Source organism: Nannospalax galili, unplaced genomic scaffold (genome assembly GCF_000622305.1).
Source record: "Nannospalax galili isolate Female #2095 unplaced genomic scaffold, S.galili_v1.0 scaffold20, whole genome shotgun sequence".
Classification (NCBI taxonomy): Eukaryota; Metazoa; Chordata; class Mammalia; order Rodentia; family Spalacidae; genus Nannospalax; species Nannospalax galili.
In genome coordinates this window covers 2,264,796-2,282,830 of record NW_008346414.1, presented here as the reverse complement: position 1 = coordinate 2,282,830, position 18,035 = coordinate 2,264,796, and the positions used below count along the sequence as shown (strand labels likewise).

The window sequence follows — 18,035 nt, the reverse complement described above, 5'->3', positions numbered from 1 at the left end:
GCGCTTGTGACCTCTAGGGCTGGTGGGGAGGTTACAGGGCTCTTGGCCAGTGACAAAAACTATCTTAAGGAGGCAGGACTCAAAGGAGAGTGGGCTCTGAAGCCAGGTGAACTGGAGTTTTTACCTGCTAGCTGAATGCCCTTGGTTCCTGGCTATGAAACGTGGGGTCGGGGGCGGGGAGGCGGAGAGCCTAACTTCTTTTGCTGTTCCTGGGAATAATGTGCATATAGACCCACCCTCTGAGATGTTATAGAACATACAGCCTTTCTTGGGGGCAGTTAGTTCTGAAGGAAAGAGGCATGAGGGTTTTCTGACTTCAGTCTCAAGTAGCATGGTTCAAAAATGTGTGGCAGGGAGACGGGTATGCCTGAGCTCTGACAGCCCACTGAAGGGCACTGTCCACTTACCATGCATGTGACTGACCTGGACTCTGCCTGCAGACACTATTCTCCAGCTCATTGGTGTGAGCCCCAAAGATAGGAAAAGATGATGAAGCCCTAGCAACCAGAGTACTGAGGGCACATTGGAGGACCACCCCTAAGAGAGGCAGATGGTCTGGAGCTAGAACATTCTTCCATTTTCCTTTTGGGTGTGCACGTGTGTGGACAGTCAGAAAGGAAAATGGGAAGAGACACCGCCCCTGCCTCACTCTCCACACACCCGCTCCCTGCCCCAGTAAGGAGAGCCACTTGGTACGTGAGCAGGACAGTCAAGGCTTACAGCTCAAATGCATGTTTGAGAAATGTGAATATTAGAATATAAACTTAAGAAGTTTTCTTAAGCAACAAAGTCTCTAGTCTCCTCAAAGAATCAGCATTCTGTGTATCAGTGGGCTGAGTCCAAACCACCTTGGACTTCTAAGGTGGCCTCACTGCCTGTTAACCTCTCTCCTTCTGTCTGCTCCCCTGATCGTAGGTGTTGGTAAGTAGGTGGAGAGATAGTTCACTTCTGCTCAGCTTGGCCCAGTGCCCTAAACCTGTTTGCTGTTGAAATTTGAGGGAACTAAGCGCCAGAGGTGGCTAGATTATGAATGTGCTAGGCCACTTCTAGGAAAGAAGTAGGATTGGGCAGCCGGTTGCCTTCCTGGTACCAAGGCAATGCAATGCTTGGAGATTTGGCCCTCCCCACCTTCCAGGGCACACCCTGCGACCCAAGGGACCCCTCTGTCCAACCCATACTGGGTGTGTTTTTTGTGTACTTGTTTGGCACTGATAGGGGGTCATGGGTAGGGAGGAGTTCTGAGAGCACACTGCTGTAGGTCTTGTGAGTGGTCCCTGAGAATGTGCCCAGCCTGTACTGTCCAGGGCCTCTTCTTCCAGGGCCCTCTGGTTATCACTGTGGGTATTATCTGCACCCACCACCTCCCTGCCCCGTGCTGTGCCCCATGCTGTGGTGTCCCCTCAAAGAGCCTCACACCCATCTACCCAGTGGCCCATCTTGCTTAGAGTGTAACCGAGTTCCCCTCCCCACCTATCAGGACTTTGAACTCATGCCAGCTCTGCTCAGAGTGTTGTCCTCCCCCAAAGGACCAGATCCAACTGTCTAAGGACTGTACTGTGGCTCCCCAAGTCTCTCACCTCCTCGGTTGGTCTTCCCTGGTTCTGTATACAAAAGTCTATCGTAATCTATTCTTTGGGGGAAATGCATGACGACAGGAAGGTGGTCACCCAGAAAAAGGGAAAAGAAGGTTGGTTTGCAAGGGCTTCAGAGGAAGTAAAGGTTGTTAAATTGCTCTGCAAGCTGCAAAGTGCCACCCCATGGAAGCTGTTATTATTATGATCATCATCATAATGGTCATTATCATTACCATCATAGCATGTGGCGGTAGGGGAGGTGGTGACTGGTGAGTCGCTCATCAAGTTTCCAGCCCATTCCTGATATTGCAGCTATGAATTTGTCTGCCTGTGACACTCCAATTTAATTTCAGTGCTGGGGTCTGAGTCCTCACTTGGAAGCCCTGTGATATAGACCTGGCCTGCTAAGTTGAGAGCAAGTTTTTAGGGGTTGACTTCAAGATTGCTTAGTATATTTGAATGCTAGTTATTTATAGTCTTAAAAAAACCTGAATTTATAAAGCAGAACATTTATCAGGTTTCATTTTACAGAAGTTTCTTTTTATTTCTCCACTCACAAAAGGATCCACAGTGTTATGTCTTTTCATGGATGGTTTCTCCAGCTCATTAAGTGTTTATAGGTCATTAACTACTCTATGAAAGGACTTCAGTAGAGAAAAAAAAGGCAGCAAGGAAATAGATTCTCAGCTCTAGTTTAGGGGATGCTGCTCAGTTAGAATTGGCTGGCCAACAGGTACCTGCCAAGTGCTCCAGTGCTCTCCGCTGCGAAGGAGAGACCATGGACCCTTCCATCTGAGAACTGCAGTCCTGGGGTCCAGACTCCAGAGAGACATCCAGTGCTCAGAAGTGGTTGCTCTTGTCTCAGAAGTGGTTGTCCATAGAAAAATGGATCCTGTTTTATAGAAACTCAGTCTTACTCCTTTTCAGGAATTCTACTACTGTTGGAGACAGGGAGAGAGATCTAAGGAAGGAGCTGACCTCAAACTGCACCTACAGGGTAAATGGCTACTGTCTGGCCATCTTGAAATAAAAGTGTGGTTGGCCTTTCCCTTCTGGAAATGGCCTGGGTTGTACAGGGCAGGAGTGATGTGCTCACTTAACCCTTTCAGAAGGGGACTGGTTCAGCTCTGGGCCTTTGCAAAGATGCATGCCGCCTTCCTGCTGTCCTGTCAGCAGGCGCATTGTACTCAGTTTTGTTGTGTGTCCAGAGCTGACCAGAGGGCAACGGAGGGCATTGTAGACTCTCACCAGCCTAGCACTCTGCCTGTGTTCTGGACGCCTGCCTCTAGGGCTAACCACTGCCCCTTTGCTGACCCCTTTGGCTGGTCCACTGTCACCCTGTCCCTTGTCTGTGTCTGCTTGCATTGCCTTGCTTGTCGGGCATTTTGTAAGTGCTTATTGGAGCTCCACTGGGACGATCCTGCTGTTTTCTCTGGCTCTGGAACCTCTCCATTCTTGGTATTCTGGGATCCAGTGAGCAAGCCCCTTTTCCCTTCATTTACTTCCTTCATACGACTTCCATGCATAGCTTTCAGTCTTGTCCCTGCTTGTTATCCCCAAAGCCTTACTCATGAAGTTTCCACATTGAGGGCAGCCTTTGACCTCGTTCTTTTGGTTTGTTCCCTCCTTTTTGTCAGTTTCCCAGGTCTTCAGTATGTTTCATAGGTATTTTAAAAGAAATTCTTAAAAGATGAAAACAGCCATGTGACTGGAGCCTTGGAGACACTGCAGTATTATTGAGAGCTGGCCTTGAATTTGCCACCAAGTGTGCCCTCTCTGTCTCTGTCTCCTGTGTGGCAGGGCTCTGGGTTGGGGGAGGGTGTTGAATTGCGTCTCTTCCAGCAAAAGGGCAATTGGGCTTTGCCAGGCACCTTATATCTATGCATGCAAATTCGGGGTCCCTTTCAAACATTTTGTCTTTCAGGAAAACCCCAAACTCAAACCACAGGGACCACAACAGACACATAATGTCTATACCTCACTCAGGAAAGAATCTGACTGTGTCCACTGGTTGAACTGAACTTGAACTTGTTTCTAGGGCATTTGGCTCTGAGGCACTGATGGAACCCACGTCGTCTCTGCGATGAGGAGAGAAGTGAGGCAGTACTCGGGGACCATCTGTAGTGATACGGCTGAAAGGAAACTCTGGGCTAATGTCTGCCCCAGGTGTACATGAATAAGAGCAAGTTGCAGATTCCAGTCGGACAGTATTACTCTCAGACACTATGCAGTAGGGTCAATACACCTTCCAAAGTGGCCTTCGAAGTTAGTTGTGGGCTAACAGTTGCTTTATCCCAGACCCAAAGAAGGGTTTGGCTTCTGATTGTGGCAGGGGTGTGGGCAGGTTGGAAGAGGAATGGTGGGTATCTGGGTCTGGCCGTTTTCTCAGGTGACTTCTTTCAGTGGAGACCTGGATTTTATTTTTCAAAGAGAATAAAATTATATCTATGTCCAGTGGTGAACTAGATCACCCCTCCCCAAATTGTAAAGGAGGTGAAGGTTCCCCTGTCTACTTTCTGCACCTCATTACTATCTGTCCAGCTTTCATGTGTCCATCTGTCCATCGACTTGTCATATATGGGCACCTATCAGGTTCTAGCTCTTGTCCTAGAGTCTGTATTCCCAGCTGACCCCCTCCCTCCAAAGCCTCACACTATTTTCCTTTCTCCTCTCCGTCTTCCCTTTTCTACTGACCCAAACTTGCTGTTGGGAAAAGGGCCGCTAATCTCATTTCTGCTGAGGTGCAGCAAATACACCAGGAGGTTTGTGTTTTATTTCACAAGCTCAGAGCTTACTGTTGTATGTACTTTACAAATATGCACTCATTTGATTTTTCTAACAACCCTATGAAGCAAATAGTATTATTCTGTTTTACAGATGAGTCATTTTTAAAATGCTCACTGAAGAATCAAGTTTGTGGTGAATCACTGGGAGTTATTTGTCACCACAGAACCAGGCTCTACTGCCCCATGTCTGGCTGTGCCAACTAGGGGTTAGGCAGAGGGAATGAACACGGTTTTTCCCCTTCTGTGTCTCATTCTAGCTAGTTCTGGGCTACTTCCGTTCTTCTCTTGACAATGGTGGAATAAGGCTGATCAGACATCAGGGTATTAGACATAATGTATTCCAAACTGCTTGTTTACTGTGGGTTGCCTGAGAACCAGAGAGATGAGGAGGTGTGGCCTTGGTTATTGGCTAGTGTAGATGCGATGCAGAGGAAAAGCCACTGCTCCTACCTCCCAGCTTCCCACACTGCCGTAGCAAGCTCAGCTCCCATTTTTAACGCTCTCAGTCTATATAGCTAAAGCACCCGTTGCCCAAGGTGTTGTAGGTAATGCAGGTGTGCCTCTTTCGGGGGTCTTTATTTTCTCCCTCCCTTTATTGTCATCAGCAGTCTCCTTTCTGTTTCCTTCATCTTCCTTTTGAATTCTTTCTGTTTAAGATGGCCACCCTCTCTGTTGTCCACACCCCCCTTCACTCCACATGCTTTTCCTTAATCTGCTTCTGCCACTGTGTGGGGCCAGTGTAGCTCTAGTCCTGAAGCCCTAGCTTCCTCAGGGCCCTGTAGCAGCTGGTGAAGGGGAAAAGGGTTGAGTCTTAGGCTTCTGAACAGATCTTTGCTGTCCACACCACTAGGCAGCAGCTGCTCCCCTTGGGTGTTATCTGAAAACTTGATGTTTTCTGTCTTCTTAAGGCCTTTTGGCAAAGTAGATATTTCCTCCAAGACCTGCATTTGCTGTTCAACTCTCCTGCTAATAGGAGAAGCCAACCACCCCTTCTCTGACCTGTTGGGGACCCTTACGGCTCTCAGTACCACATTGGATAGTTACCTGCAGCCCAGAGGAACATCAGTCCAAAGGATATCCACTATATGGATGCTGTGGGATCTGCACCCATCATTTCCTTAGTGTATTGGAAAATTTCTGCTTGAAGTAAGATGACATTTGGCTGTTGAGATTAGCAGATGGCTGGAGCACAGGCTTAGGAGTTGAACTCCTCAGGGAATGGGGTGGAAGTGGGACAGGCAGAGGATGACACAGTGGGGGCTCCCTGGATTCTCAAGCCCAACACCTTTTCTCTTTTCTCAAAATGCCATAGGTATTTATTGAATAGAAATGAAGATGTATGTACTTGTAAATACATTTATCAAATGCTCCATTGTAGCACTGTCATTTTAGTTCAAAGTGGTAACAACCCAAATGTCAATCAATAGGTGAATGGATAAACAGCCATACAATAGACTATACCTCAAGAATGGATTAGTAATACACTCAACAGCATGATGAATCATAAAATCATTTTGCTCCGTGGAAAAAAAGTTAGGTATGCAAGGTGACAACCTGTGTGATTTCATTTATATGAAATTCTAGAAGACTCAAATCAGTGATCACAAAGAAGTGGGATCCACAGCCTAAGGTCATTAAGAAACTTTTAGAGCGATGGAAATTTTCTGTATCTCTATTTTGGTGGTGGTTATATGTCTGTATAGCGAAATTCATTGAACTGTACACTTAAATGAGTGACTTGTTGTATGTAAATTTTGCTTCAATAAAACTAACAAAACAAAAACTACTTGAGTTGGACCAGCATGGAAGATCTCTTGTCTGTCTGTAGCTGTTAACTGGTTAACTGTTCGGGTCCAAGGAGACACTATACACATTAGTGACTGACTACATGAGAGAGGTGCACTGGGATGGGATTATCCACCCTGAGCAGAGCATTTGTGTTCCTGAAAAATGTGTTTGCACTCATGAGCATGAGAGTAAAGGAGAACAGAGAATTTGTTTCTTACAATTTCAGTGGGCTTCACAGAAATAAAAAAAAAGAGAGAGTACCTAACTTAGTCCTGCTCATTGATACAGCTTTTCCTTAGGTGGAGAGCCCAACCATGTGACTGTCCCATTCCTAAAAGTAAGATTTTTTTTTTTTTTTTTGGTCTTTTTGAGACAGGGTTTCCCTGTAGCCCCAGGTGACCTGGAACTCACTACGTAGACTGGGCTGGCCTGGAACTCAAAGAGATCTGCTTGCTTCTGTCTCTCAAGTGCTGAGACTAGAGGCGTGTGCCACAATGCCCGACTTGTTTTTTTTTTTTTTTAATTTTTATTATTTTTATATTATTTTATGTGTATGCATGTATTGCCTGCATGTAGGCAAGTGTCCCTGTGTCATGCAGTGCCCTCAGAGGACAAAAGAGAGCATCATACTCCCCTAGTTGTTAGCTGCCATGTGGGTGCTGAGAATCGAACCCAGGTCCTTTGCAAGAGCAGTCTGTGCTCTTAACCTCTGAACATCTATCTCTCCAGCCCCTGAGAAGTTTTGTTTTTACCATCCGTCTTCCTCCCCAAAATTGTCTCTCATGCAGTTTCCAAGGCAACTGGCATAAATGCGGCATCTGAACTTTGTTTATTTGGTACTTAATGTAGACTGCCTTTTCTCAACCTGGCTGGATGTTAAGAGCTCTGTAGATTTGGGTCCTTACTGTGGGAAAACCTCCATGGCCACCTACGGACTCCAGGTCTTGGCTCTGAAGTGGGATAGAACACCCGGGTGCTTTTGATATGGACAGTCACCTGGAGAATTTCGGTTACATAACATTTCAGATAATAGTTATCTAGTCCTTTCCTGTTTGCCAGGACTTCCTCTTACCACACCCTAGAGCTGCCAGTGGGGGCCAAGACTATCCATGTTTGCTGCTTTGTGGTATAAAAATAAAGTCTTTTTAGTGGTGCTGGATTTAGAAGGGTATTAACAATACATTATTTTGGGGTTGGGCTTGATTGCTCATGCCTGTAATCCCAGCACACAGGAAGAAGAATTGCTTGGAATTTGAAGAAAACTGGTCACTGCGTAGCTAATTCAGGCCAGCCAAGGGGACACTGCAGGAGCCTGTCTCAAAGAAATTAAAACCAAAATCAGAAACAAAAACCCAAATCAAGCCAATTTTTGGGTTTTGCATTCATGAAGTGCTTTCCCAGAGCCTGACATCTTTACAGACGCTGATGAGCATGGTTGTACAACAGCTGAAGGGCTGCACGACCCTAAAGGTGTGGGCTTCACATAGGAGTCGGACTTGATCAACCTAAAACATGGTCTGGTTGGCTCAGGATCTTCATGTTGGCTCGTTCAGGGCGTGGGATGGCTGTTGAAAGAGGGTGGATAATAATGCTAATCTTTGTGTAGCATAGCATGTTGCTGCCACTTGCCTTTTTTTATCTGGAAGTTCAAGCAGATATCAGAAAGGAACTGTTTGTGGGTGCGAAGAAGGTTCAAATTACCATTTTGAACAGAAATGGCATTTGGAAGAGTAATTTCCTTTTGAGGAAGGCAAATCATTTAACTACAATTTGCTGCGTTCCTTGGTTATATGGACATCAGATGTCAGATGTCAGATGCTGTGCTGTTACTTTGAAATAAAATACAAACAAGTAGAAGACAGAGTCCCTGCACTTAAGAAGCATGTTGGGAAAGCATGTCCTTAACCAGAGGCTTGGGGTAACATGCCAGTGGAACCCCGGCTGTGAGTGGAGTGGCTCAGGGACTGCGTGATCTGTGAGGCTGGAAGATTGGTTGGATTTTCTTTCCCGTGTGAAACGAGCCCAAAACTGTAGGAGACAAGCACCTGGGTCTGTTACTAACGTGGAGAGCATTTCAGTTTGAGGGTGTCTGCACATCATCTCTGTTGTGGGTACAGAGAGGGTAGGCTCCCTGTTAATCTTGTCCCTGTCCTCCAGTGTACCATGCTGGGGAGCTGGATAGTTAGTTCTTCATGATGGGATTTATCTTTCAGATGGTGTGTGATGAAGCAAGGCAGGTACCCCAAATCTTTATACTCCTTCTGATAGCACCCTTCTATTTGGGAGGGGCAGATAGTCCTGCCTGAATTTGAATGAACTGTTGGGATGGAGTAATAGGGATTGGTGAAGAAGAGAAGCAGGCCTGGGGTCTCAGGAGATAATTTAGTGACTAGAATGTTCTAGAAAAGCACTAGCCCCTTTTGAATTTAAAATGTCGGAATTTCTCTTCAGCCTCTCTTCATGGTAGTTCCCCTGTAGTCAGATTTCCTTTTGAGACAGGCGTTGGTCAGATGAGCTTTTGTTTGCAGTTGGTCACTTGACACACAGCAGGACTCAGTTGCCGACAGCGAAGATGCCGTTTCCTTGTCAGGTAGGGCAGCATGTGCTTGTTGCTGGGGAACAACAGCTTCTAGAAGACTTGGTAGGAATGGAAAAAGCTTCCAATGGCAGAAATTAGAAAGTAGAGTCAGACTGGCTTTCAAAGGCTGGAATTCTACAGATTTGGATGTGCTGTGGGCCAGGCAGCACCAGGGAATTAGGGTGAGGAACAGTGTGTTTGCAAGGACCTCACTGCAAGCAGGCGACTGGTCTGGTTCCCCCATGTGACTCTATTTGGGTGTCTCCACTTTATTTCTCTAACTCTCTAACATAGTAGTTTCATTGGGGGCTAAGGCGCCTGCCACAAACTTTTGGCTTCCTATTGCTTATGACCATGTCAATTTTTTCTTTGTGTGAAGATAGTTATTTGGGTGATAGAGACTTGGGGCTTTTTTTCACTCTTTGGCTATTGGTATAAGATCCTTTTCATACCAATATTTTCACGCCAACCAAAGCTAAAAGTTTCACTGAATCAATCCCCCTGCAATGTACTGTTTCCTTCATCCGAGAGGCAACTATTTACCTCCATAACAGGGCTTACAATGAATTGTATAAGTGATACTGACTTCTGTGTCAGCACAAAATGAAACAAAAACTGATCATAGATGATATTATCTAAATGGCAGTACCTACGTGTGTCCTTTCTTTCACATTTGCTGTAATCCTGTTATGGCACTGTCCTATTACCTCCCCTACTGTCATCTTTAAATGCTGTCAGATTGTAACTGATCGCCAAGGACAGGGGAGGGGTTCAGGGAGAATGCAGTGGCGTTTCCCAACATCCATGGAGAGGGAGACAGTCTTCTTCCCTGTCTGGTAGATTGACTTCTTGGAGAAACTGTTGTGCTAAAATCTGGACTTGATCTTTCACAGGTTTTGATGAACTAGCTAGATTCATGCCTCCTGTTCTTAGAAGAAAAAGCACTATCTTTTAACAGTCTCTGAGACTGTTCAACTCTTTCTAAAGAATCCACCATGATGCATCGAATAACAGTTGTTAATGTTGTGTTTTCAAAACCAATAGCAAAGGAGTAAGGAAGAGAAGAATCTAAGAGTTGATCTGGATAGACTGACAGTGCTTCCTAGATTCAGTTGCTGGGGAATCTCCATTCTAGAGATGGGAAACTAGGTCAAAAGACCTTTAGCAGCTGAAATTATGAGATGGCTAGAGGGAATACCTGTATTTTCTGTGTCACCTGACCATGTTCTTCTTTATGTATGCAGACCGATTTCTAATCCATATTTTTAATAAAAAGTTCCTAAGTATCTAGTCTTTACCTTTCTGCATTAAAATTAAGTCTCTTGGTTCTTACATTCCATTGTTCTTCAATAAGGGAGTGAGAAATGGTAACTTTGAACCTCCTCATTAAAAGGCTAGTCTGGTTGCTTGAAAGTAAGGCTAACTGGGGAAGCCAGCTAAGACATGTTTTTTTTTTTTTTTATGACTTTTGGGGTTTTATTTTGGGTTTCATAAGAGCCTCATTCAATTTTCCCTTAATCTAAGTCTGTATTCATTTAAAAATATCAAATGTTGATTAGTATATTCTATTATGTATAGTCTTCCTGAAGATCATGAGGAAGGATAATCTCTATTTGAGACTTCACACAGATGACAAAAATGTTCCTGCCCTCTGTTCTGCTGAGCTTGCTTCTGTCTGCATGTGTGACAGTCTTACTGTGTGATGGCATGGGGCACAGACGCCCAAAAGCCTGGCTGGCTGGAGGTGCCGCGTGGCCGTGCTGACATTAGCATGTGGAACTTGGCTAATTGACTTGCAAAATATAGGTTAGGGAGTTTTATGGGATATCAAATTATCTTACACTTTCTCTGATTAAAGACAAAATAGTATATTAAGTAGATCATTACATGGGTAAAAGGTCAAAGCTGCGTGCACTTAGGGGTGTTATGCTGGCTCTCTCCCTTCCACCTGTGGCAAGTAAAGGATCCACTGTAGCACTCTGAATGTCACAGCAGTTAGGGTTATAGGAGGGGCATGTGCATTCACTTTGAACTTCCCAGTCTTTTTTCATTCAGATAAAATAGTCTTCTTAAAATTACATATGAATTTGCTCTGGTTCCATGTCTGTTAGCAGGGAAAAGGCAAAATTTTGACCAGGTTTGGGAGGTGTGTGTCTCAGGCTTCTGTGAGAAATGTTCATGGGGGTGCCGCAGTATCACTCAAGGAAAGGATGTGGTTGTTACTGGTTACTTTTCTTGTTGCAAAGTGACCAAAACAAATAAAATGAAGAAGGCTTTATTTTGGTTCATGGTTCCAGGGGGAATACTGTCCATCATAGCAGGGAAGGCACGGGGCTGAGGTGGCTCTATTTATACTGGACAGGAAACACAGAGATGGGACTGGAGAAAGGGCTAGGCTGGAATGCTTGAGGCTTGCCCCTAGTAGACTGTATGCACCAGCCATACACTAAGCCTCAGACGGCCTTCCAAAATAGCGCCATCAGCTGGTGACTGAGTGTTCAAACAGGAGCCAGAGGAGGGCATCGAGATCCAAACCACACCAGTCATTCTAAGCCTGTGGCCTGCTTCTCTGTCACACTTTATGTAATGCCTTGGCCTGCTGCTCTTCAAGGTCTTCCCGAAAACAACTCTAGGCCAGTCCCGATGCTGAGCTAGAGTTTCCATGCATGCCATTGCTGTGTGTTATTCTAAAGCCTGAGGACCTCATGTCCACCAGTGGGCTTGTGGTTTGTGGAAAGGGGCAAGGTCAAGGCTTTTCTGGGCCAGATATGCCCATTTTCTTCAAACACCTTGGGTTAAGTCTTTAGAAATTGTCTCTTAAAATGCGCATGCGTTTGCGTGTGAGTGTGTGTGTGCCTAAATATAGTTTCTTGAGTTTCTCACTTCAGAACTTAACTGCACATATGTGTATGAAGTAAATACCAGAATTGGGCCACTTGTTCTCCTTCATTGTGTGAGAAAGGGCTCCCTCCACCTTTGCTGGTTGGAGGTGGGGCAGGGTGGTCTAGTAGAGCTGTGATCTGTGTTGTGATTTGATGTGTGTGGGAGAGAACAAATCACAAAGTCACTCTCTGGAAGTGAGCCGTGGTCCACCTACAGAACAAGGATCCTGAGAGCCCCAGTGCTAGTCTCCCACACACCGTCTTGCCCCAGCAGCCATTCAGCCAAATCCATCTCATGGTGCAAAAGCACTTGTCATAGTTCTTTTGCTTCCCTGTTGGAAAAAGTTCTCAGAGATCTTTGGGTAAAAGCAGATAGTCCTAAGTATACTAAAAATCTCTATGTGTGCAGAAGGTTGGAGAAAGAAAGCTGGAGGGAAACACTTTGGTGAGCTCATTCTTCTTTGTGCTGAAAATGAGTCAGATGTAGTCCTGTATCTTCCAAGAGAAGAAAAAGCCATCCTTTTGGTGAAGGGATATGTATGGAGGACCTGTAACTGCTGTGTGGCCCTAGGGAAACACTCACCTTCTCTGGGTTGAGCTCATCTCATTGTTCACAAGGGCATTGCTGGTATTTATAGACTCTGGTGACAGTCGCCAGTGAAAGGCAGCTTCACTTCTCACCTTAGAGTAGCAGGTGCTGTGTCTCATACCTTGGTTGCTGCTGGGACAGCTTCCTAGGAACTGAGTGTTCATTCGGCAGCTTTGTGAAGTTGAAGGAAGGGTTGGTTATTCTTTTAAATGAATCGATCAGGCTTTGCTACTTCTCATATTGTTTTCTGAGTCTAGGTTTGCTTTTCTCACAGGTAAGATCTAAAAGGTAGATCTTCCTTGGCTCACACAGACAAGGGTTTTCAGTCAGCTGAAAGGCACAGAGGGTTTTGCTGGACTGGCATCTGGAAGTGGAGTGTCCGTGGAGGCCTGGCTCTGCTGGATTAACTGCACACTGCAGCCACAGCTGGTGGCATCCTTTGTGTTCGTACCGTGGTTACCTGCTGCACCCTGTGTAGACCCTGAGCCCCAGCAAATTCAGGGTTTGCATGATGCCTGTGACATCCTACCCCTTCCCTTTTTATCTCATAAGATAGCTACTGCAAACCTCTGCTAAGCAGCAGCCTCAAGCAAGAAGGGCCCTGTTTAGGGAACTGAAATGAGTCTGCTTTGAAACCGTGGACTACCTTGTTCTTCCAAGAGTGCTACCCAGTTGTTGGTGATGGGGTGTGTGCAAATAGTTTTTCCCATGTAAATTGAAATGCTCGTTTCTTTTTTTGGTTATGTACTAAGCAAGTGACACCGAGGATTTCTTTTCCGCTTGACCTTGATGAAATTTAGAGTACACAAAGTCACACACTCATGGCCATAGACGGTCTCCTCCTCCCCCCAGCAAGTATCCCAAACCGAGCTCCAAAGTGAGGAGTCCTCTAACCTCAGCCCCATGTGCAGTTGTGCTTGAGCTGTTAACCTTTCTTCCCTTACTTCCCCTTTTCTCTGCCTCTCCAAAGTCCCCCCTTCCCTTAAGAAGAAAACATGTGAGCCATGTTAGATGTATAAAGCTGACCTCAGCCTCACCAGGTGCAGTTGCTGACCGCTGTTAAAAAAAAAAAGAAAGAAAATGTTTTTTTAAAAAGGTAGGGGCCAGTTTCTGTTCCACAATCACTGCTCTTTCAATAAAAGGAAGACTGGTTTATCTGTAAAACTGACTTCCTTTTCTCACAAATATGTTCATTTTCCATAGTAGAGGACCATGATTTGGGGGGTGGGGACAAAGGTGAGAGGATGGGAAAGACAATCTTGACATTTGCGCTATTTACAGCTGAATGTCAGTGTAGATTTCTTGAGGCTGTGAGGAAACAGACTTTGAGACCTTCTTGCAACTTCCTGTGAATGGGCTGCAGTGACTGAATTCCCTGACAGTGTTAGAGTCTGGACAACCCTGCCAGCTCCTGGAAGGGCAGCCCAACAACTGTCACAGGCAAAGCATCAAAAGTGTGAGCTGTCGATAGTGACCTGCATTCACAGAAAATCTGAGGGCTTCCTAATTAACGGAGGAGCTCTAAATGAGAGCAACGCGCTCCACAAGCCCCCTCACATGCGGTAGGTGTCACGATGCAGATAATCATTACATCTAACAAGCTTCTGATTTCAGCAGAAGCGAAAGGGCCCACTTACTTTCAGTGAGGCTCAGTTGCAAGAGGGAAAAAAGCAACGGGAAGAAAGAAGGGAAAAAAAGAGAAGCAAAGAAGGCAGAGGGAAGAAAGAAGAGATCTGCACTCCAGCGCTTCGGGTGAATGGTCCGAGCCCCTCCCTGGAGTCCTTGTTGCGAGCTGAAGCCTTCCGATGCATTTTCTGTTTTAGACTTTACCTTACTGTAATCTACATCTGTTAATATGGCAGCTCATTCTTCTGATGTTTCCTGGAGACAAGTATCCTCTGAGTTATTGTCTAACCATTGCAGCATTCCACGGGGTCTAAACTGTTGAACACAGTGCATCAGCTTAAAGATTACAGTTGAAATGCATGATGTAGACAACAACTAACTTGGGTTCTATCTTGAATAGAGAAATAGATGGAGGTTGAGGGAACCCTGTGGCCGTACTGGGGGTTTGCCCGAGATCATCTGAGACTTGCCTGGACTCTGGCCTCATGGCCCTGGCCAGGGCTCACAGTACAGCGTAGGAGAATTTCAGCCTTGGTTTAAGGCATTGACTTAAGTAGCTTTCAAAGGCCTGAATGGAGCCAGTTGTTGGTGCATCTTTCTTGGGATGTTCCCATGCCCAGTTCTCTACCCTGCAGTAGGTATTAGAGGGTCAAGGGTTGGCCTGAGTGCAGCCAGTATTGTTCAGGAAGTGCAGCATTAAGAAGCAGCCCCCCTTCTACCCACATTGCTTCTTCCTAACCCCCATCCCCACTATCCTTGTGATTATTCATAGGAAATAAAATAATATAAATCACGCTGCCTGAGTCTTCTCATGCATCTCACAGAGTAATCACAGGCTGAAATGCAGGTTTTGTTGCAGTGCCTTTATCAATAAATCAGATTTTGAGCATTTATCAGCAAAAGTTAGATTTAAGCATCATTCCTGTAAGGTTTGAAAGAAAGATTTGTTTCAGTGGGGACTCTGCCAATCAACGATCTTCCAGCCTGACTCTGCTATCAATTAATGCTGCAATTATTTGTCTAGTTGGATATTTAAAATGTCATCAGAAAGAGATGATTACATATTCCAGAAAGCAAGGCACTGTATAATCAGATGAACTGAATCCAGTTAAATGTAGTGTGGGACCAACCTGTCCTTCAAAGCGGAATTCTTGAGCTACCACAGAAGCAGCCTTCTACCCTGCTTTCAACAAGCTGATCTTAACCTTGGGATGCAGCATGCTGTTGGGGTCGGGAGATACTCAATTATGGGGTACTTTCCAAGTCTGAAAATGGAATTGCTCCTTCAGAGACACAAGAAGTGCATTTTGGTTATCTCGTTCAATTCATCTGCAAATCTATAAATAAGCAATCCCTCTATTCTTCTTCCTTCCTGTGGATTTAAATGCCAAATCCTGATTTGTGGCAAACTTGTCACATGCCCCTTCCCCATTCTGTGCCTGGTGCCCAGGAACTAAGCAGTGGCGTGGAAATTACAACTGTTTGGAAGCCAAGAAAAAGCTCCATTTCTCACTTTTCTCCAGTTCCGGATATTCTCGGCCCTGCTCCATCTCTCAGCCTCCTCCCCACACACCTCCTCCACTGCACACTCTCCTTCTGTCCGCTCCATGAACAGGAAGCTGAAATACAGATCCAGTTTTTTTTTTTTTTTAATGGAGGAAGAGAAACCACAACTCGAACAAACAACCCAAAAAACTCCAACCAAACTAGACTCCCCAGAAAGAGTGGCCTTAAATGTACTGCACATATAGAACCTCCTTGAACGGGCCTCCCTTGCCCTGTGAGCACCAAGTGCCCCCACAGCTGCATGTCAGATCTGAAGGTGGCTGTAATGTTCTCAGCTGGGAAACCCCAGCCCTTCTCCGCCCTTTCCATGCTGAAATTAGAACCAACCAGAGGTTTCGGGCAAAGGGTCTGGGTGTCAGTAGGTTTCTGAATTTTGAGAATTTTCTGGGGGCTGCCTCTCTGTTTAGGTTGTTCCCAGCTCCCCTCCCAGACAGCATACAGAACTCTTGCTATTCTAAGGTGCTGTGGTGGTCAGGAGATTTCTCTGCCATATCATAAAATGTACCAGGGAGTCTGTTAAAGAATTAACTTCACCTGAAGACAAAAATAAGCCATTGGAATCACTTGGAGTACTGGGTTGTATGTGCTGGAAGAGTATGGGGAAGAAAAGAGGGTTTGTTGGTGAAGCACCAGAAAGACTTAGAAAAACAGGAGCCATGTGGGTAACTGCAGCTGTTTGCTCTGTCCCTGAGGTCAGCAGCCAGCCTTTAGTGAGCCCTCTATGGCCAGCTTGTTACTTAAACCCTTTTAGTGGAGCAAAACTTTAGAGCTATGGGTTCCCAATAGCACCATTTGAACAGATCGACTGCAAACTATTCTATCTTTTGGGGCAGAAAAATTGGGATGTAGGTGAGGGAGAGACTAAATAGAGGAAAGGGACCTAAACTACTGATTGGGATGGTTTTATCAAAGAAATTTGACAACCACTGCGGCTCTTCTAACTCTGTAATTACACAGCATTTACAAAGTGAATTATTAACCTGATTGTCCATAACAGCCATTGAGTAAATATACAATTACAGATTGCCAAAATAGTACAGTGAACTGTTGGGCCAGCTACCACTTTCAAGGGGTTATAATCACCTCCTGGTTCAAGGCTGACCCAGAGGCTCCCTGGCTAGTGAATAATTTACTAGGGACACCTGGGTGTCTTCGGGAAGGGAAGGTTTCTCCTTGGTCACAGGACAGTGGCTGGTCCTTCCAGCAGTTCGTTTACAGTGGCTCTCCAATAGGAAGAAGGCAGGAGCTGCCACTGTATAGTACTTGATTCATGAGCACTTAACGAAGGGCACTCTTTGTTCAGACAGTATGGTGTCTAGCCATCAAAGGTGGGCCATGTAGTCTCGGTTCTCAGAAGGCTGGAGCGTTACTTGGGGGAACCAATGGTAGACATATGCTGGTGACCTGAAGAGAAGTATATTAAGAGCCAGCCTCAGAAGAAAGTCAGACCTTCCGTGGCCCCTGCCTTGTCTAACCCAGTGGCCTCATAGCTTTAGAGACCCCCAATCTCCATCAAGCCTTTGTGGCATCTTCTCCTTTGGTGCAGAGGGGGCATCATTTCAGTAGGGGCCTCTTCCTGGGGAAGTCCACTGTCATTCCACACTGGAGGAGCTGCTAAAGTCAGCCAAGAGCCGCAGGCCATAAATGCAAAATGTGATTTAACAAAAGCAGCTTTTGAGTGGGAAAGCTGAGTGGAGTTGTCCCAACCTGTCAACTTCAGATTTCTTTCCTCCTCTCCATAAATCAAAAAACGGTTGGTGGAAGGGAGGATAGAAGCGTTTCATTTTCAGATTTTGTAAGAAAATAAAATCAAATCAAAAGAGCCTGTCCCACGCTGATACCTTACATGCCAGGTTTCAGCCTGAGGCAAATTTTTGTGGCCATGTAATAAGCCTTTTTAAAATGGTGACAGACCCTTGACTCTTTGGCTTGAATTACATTGATAAAAGACATTTTATTGTGTTAGAGCTGGGGCAGGAGTACAGGATGGTTCTTGCCTGGTCGGCCCCTTTGAAACCGTGTCAGCCTGCTGTCCACACTCTCCACCACCTGACAGGGTTTGAGTGCCATGGCGGCAGAGATCTGTGGGCTGGTGGCAGGGGGCTTTCTACCTGGCAGTTGAAGGTTGAAGCTCTAGAAGAAAAAGGATTTCAGCCTGAGGGGCTTGCTAAGGGAGAGTGGAGTCTTTGACATTCAGAGTAGACCTGAGCAATCTTGACATTGGTGGCCTTGGGTCAAGTCTTGCGGTTGGGGCTGCAAGGAACTAGAGGGTTTCTGAGAGTGCTGAACCTCTTAGGCTTCATTTTCCCAAGCAGCCTCAAAGAGATTTAAAATAAAAATGAACTTCTGGGATCCCACCAGCCCCACTCAGTGCCTATGGCCTCTTTGCCTGGGAGGCCAAATCTCCATACTCTTGAGTTCCTGATGCAGTAGAGAAAGGAGTTGACGAAGGTCTAGTCTTGGTTTGAGGATATTGGAGTGTCTGGACAGTGGGTTCCTCCTTCCATTGCAGCAGCAGAATCAGTGAATCCCAGAACAGCCAGCAACACCCCACCGTGTGGACCAGGGCCTCTGGAGTGACTGGCGTGTACCTCTGAGCATCTTCTTTTTACTCCAGGATCACTTTTTGGACTGGTGAGTATTAGA

At 45.7% G+C, this 18,035-nt stretch overlaps 1 protein-coding gene across 8 annotated transcripts in view; it reads left to right on the top strand.

Moving 5' to 3' along the window:
* The window catches only part of Bcl11a (BAF chromatin remodeling complex subunit BCL11A), a 96,660-nt gene that overhangs the window by 51,383 nt on the left and 27,242 nt on the right, over positions 1-18,035 (top strand). The window contains exon 1 of one of the 8 annotated variants that reach the window (XM_008842796.1): positions 17,987-18,023. The exons of the other annotated variants lie outside the window; for them this stretch is intronic. The gene's annotated coding sequence lies outside the window, so the exon portion shown is untranslated. Of the gene's footprint in view, positions 1-17,986; positions 18,024-18,035 lie in introns of those variants that run through there. 8 annotated transcript variants of the gene reach the window in all.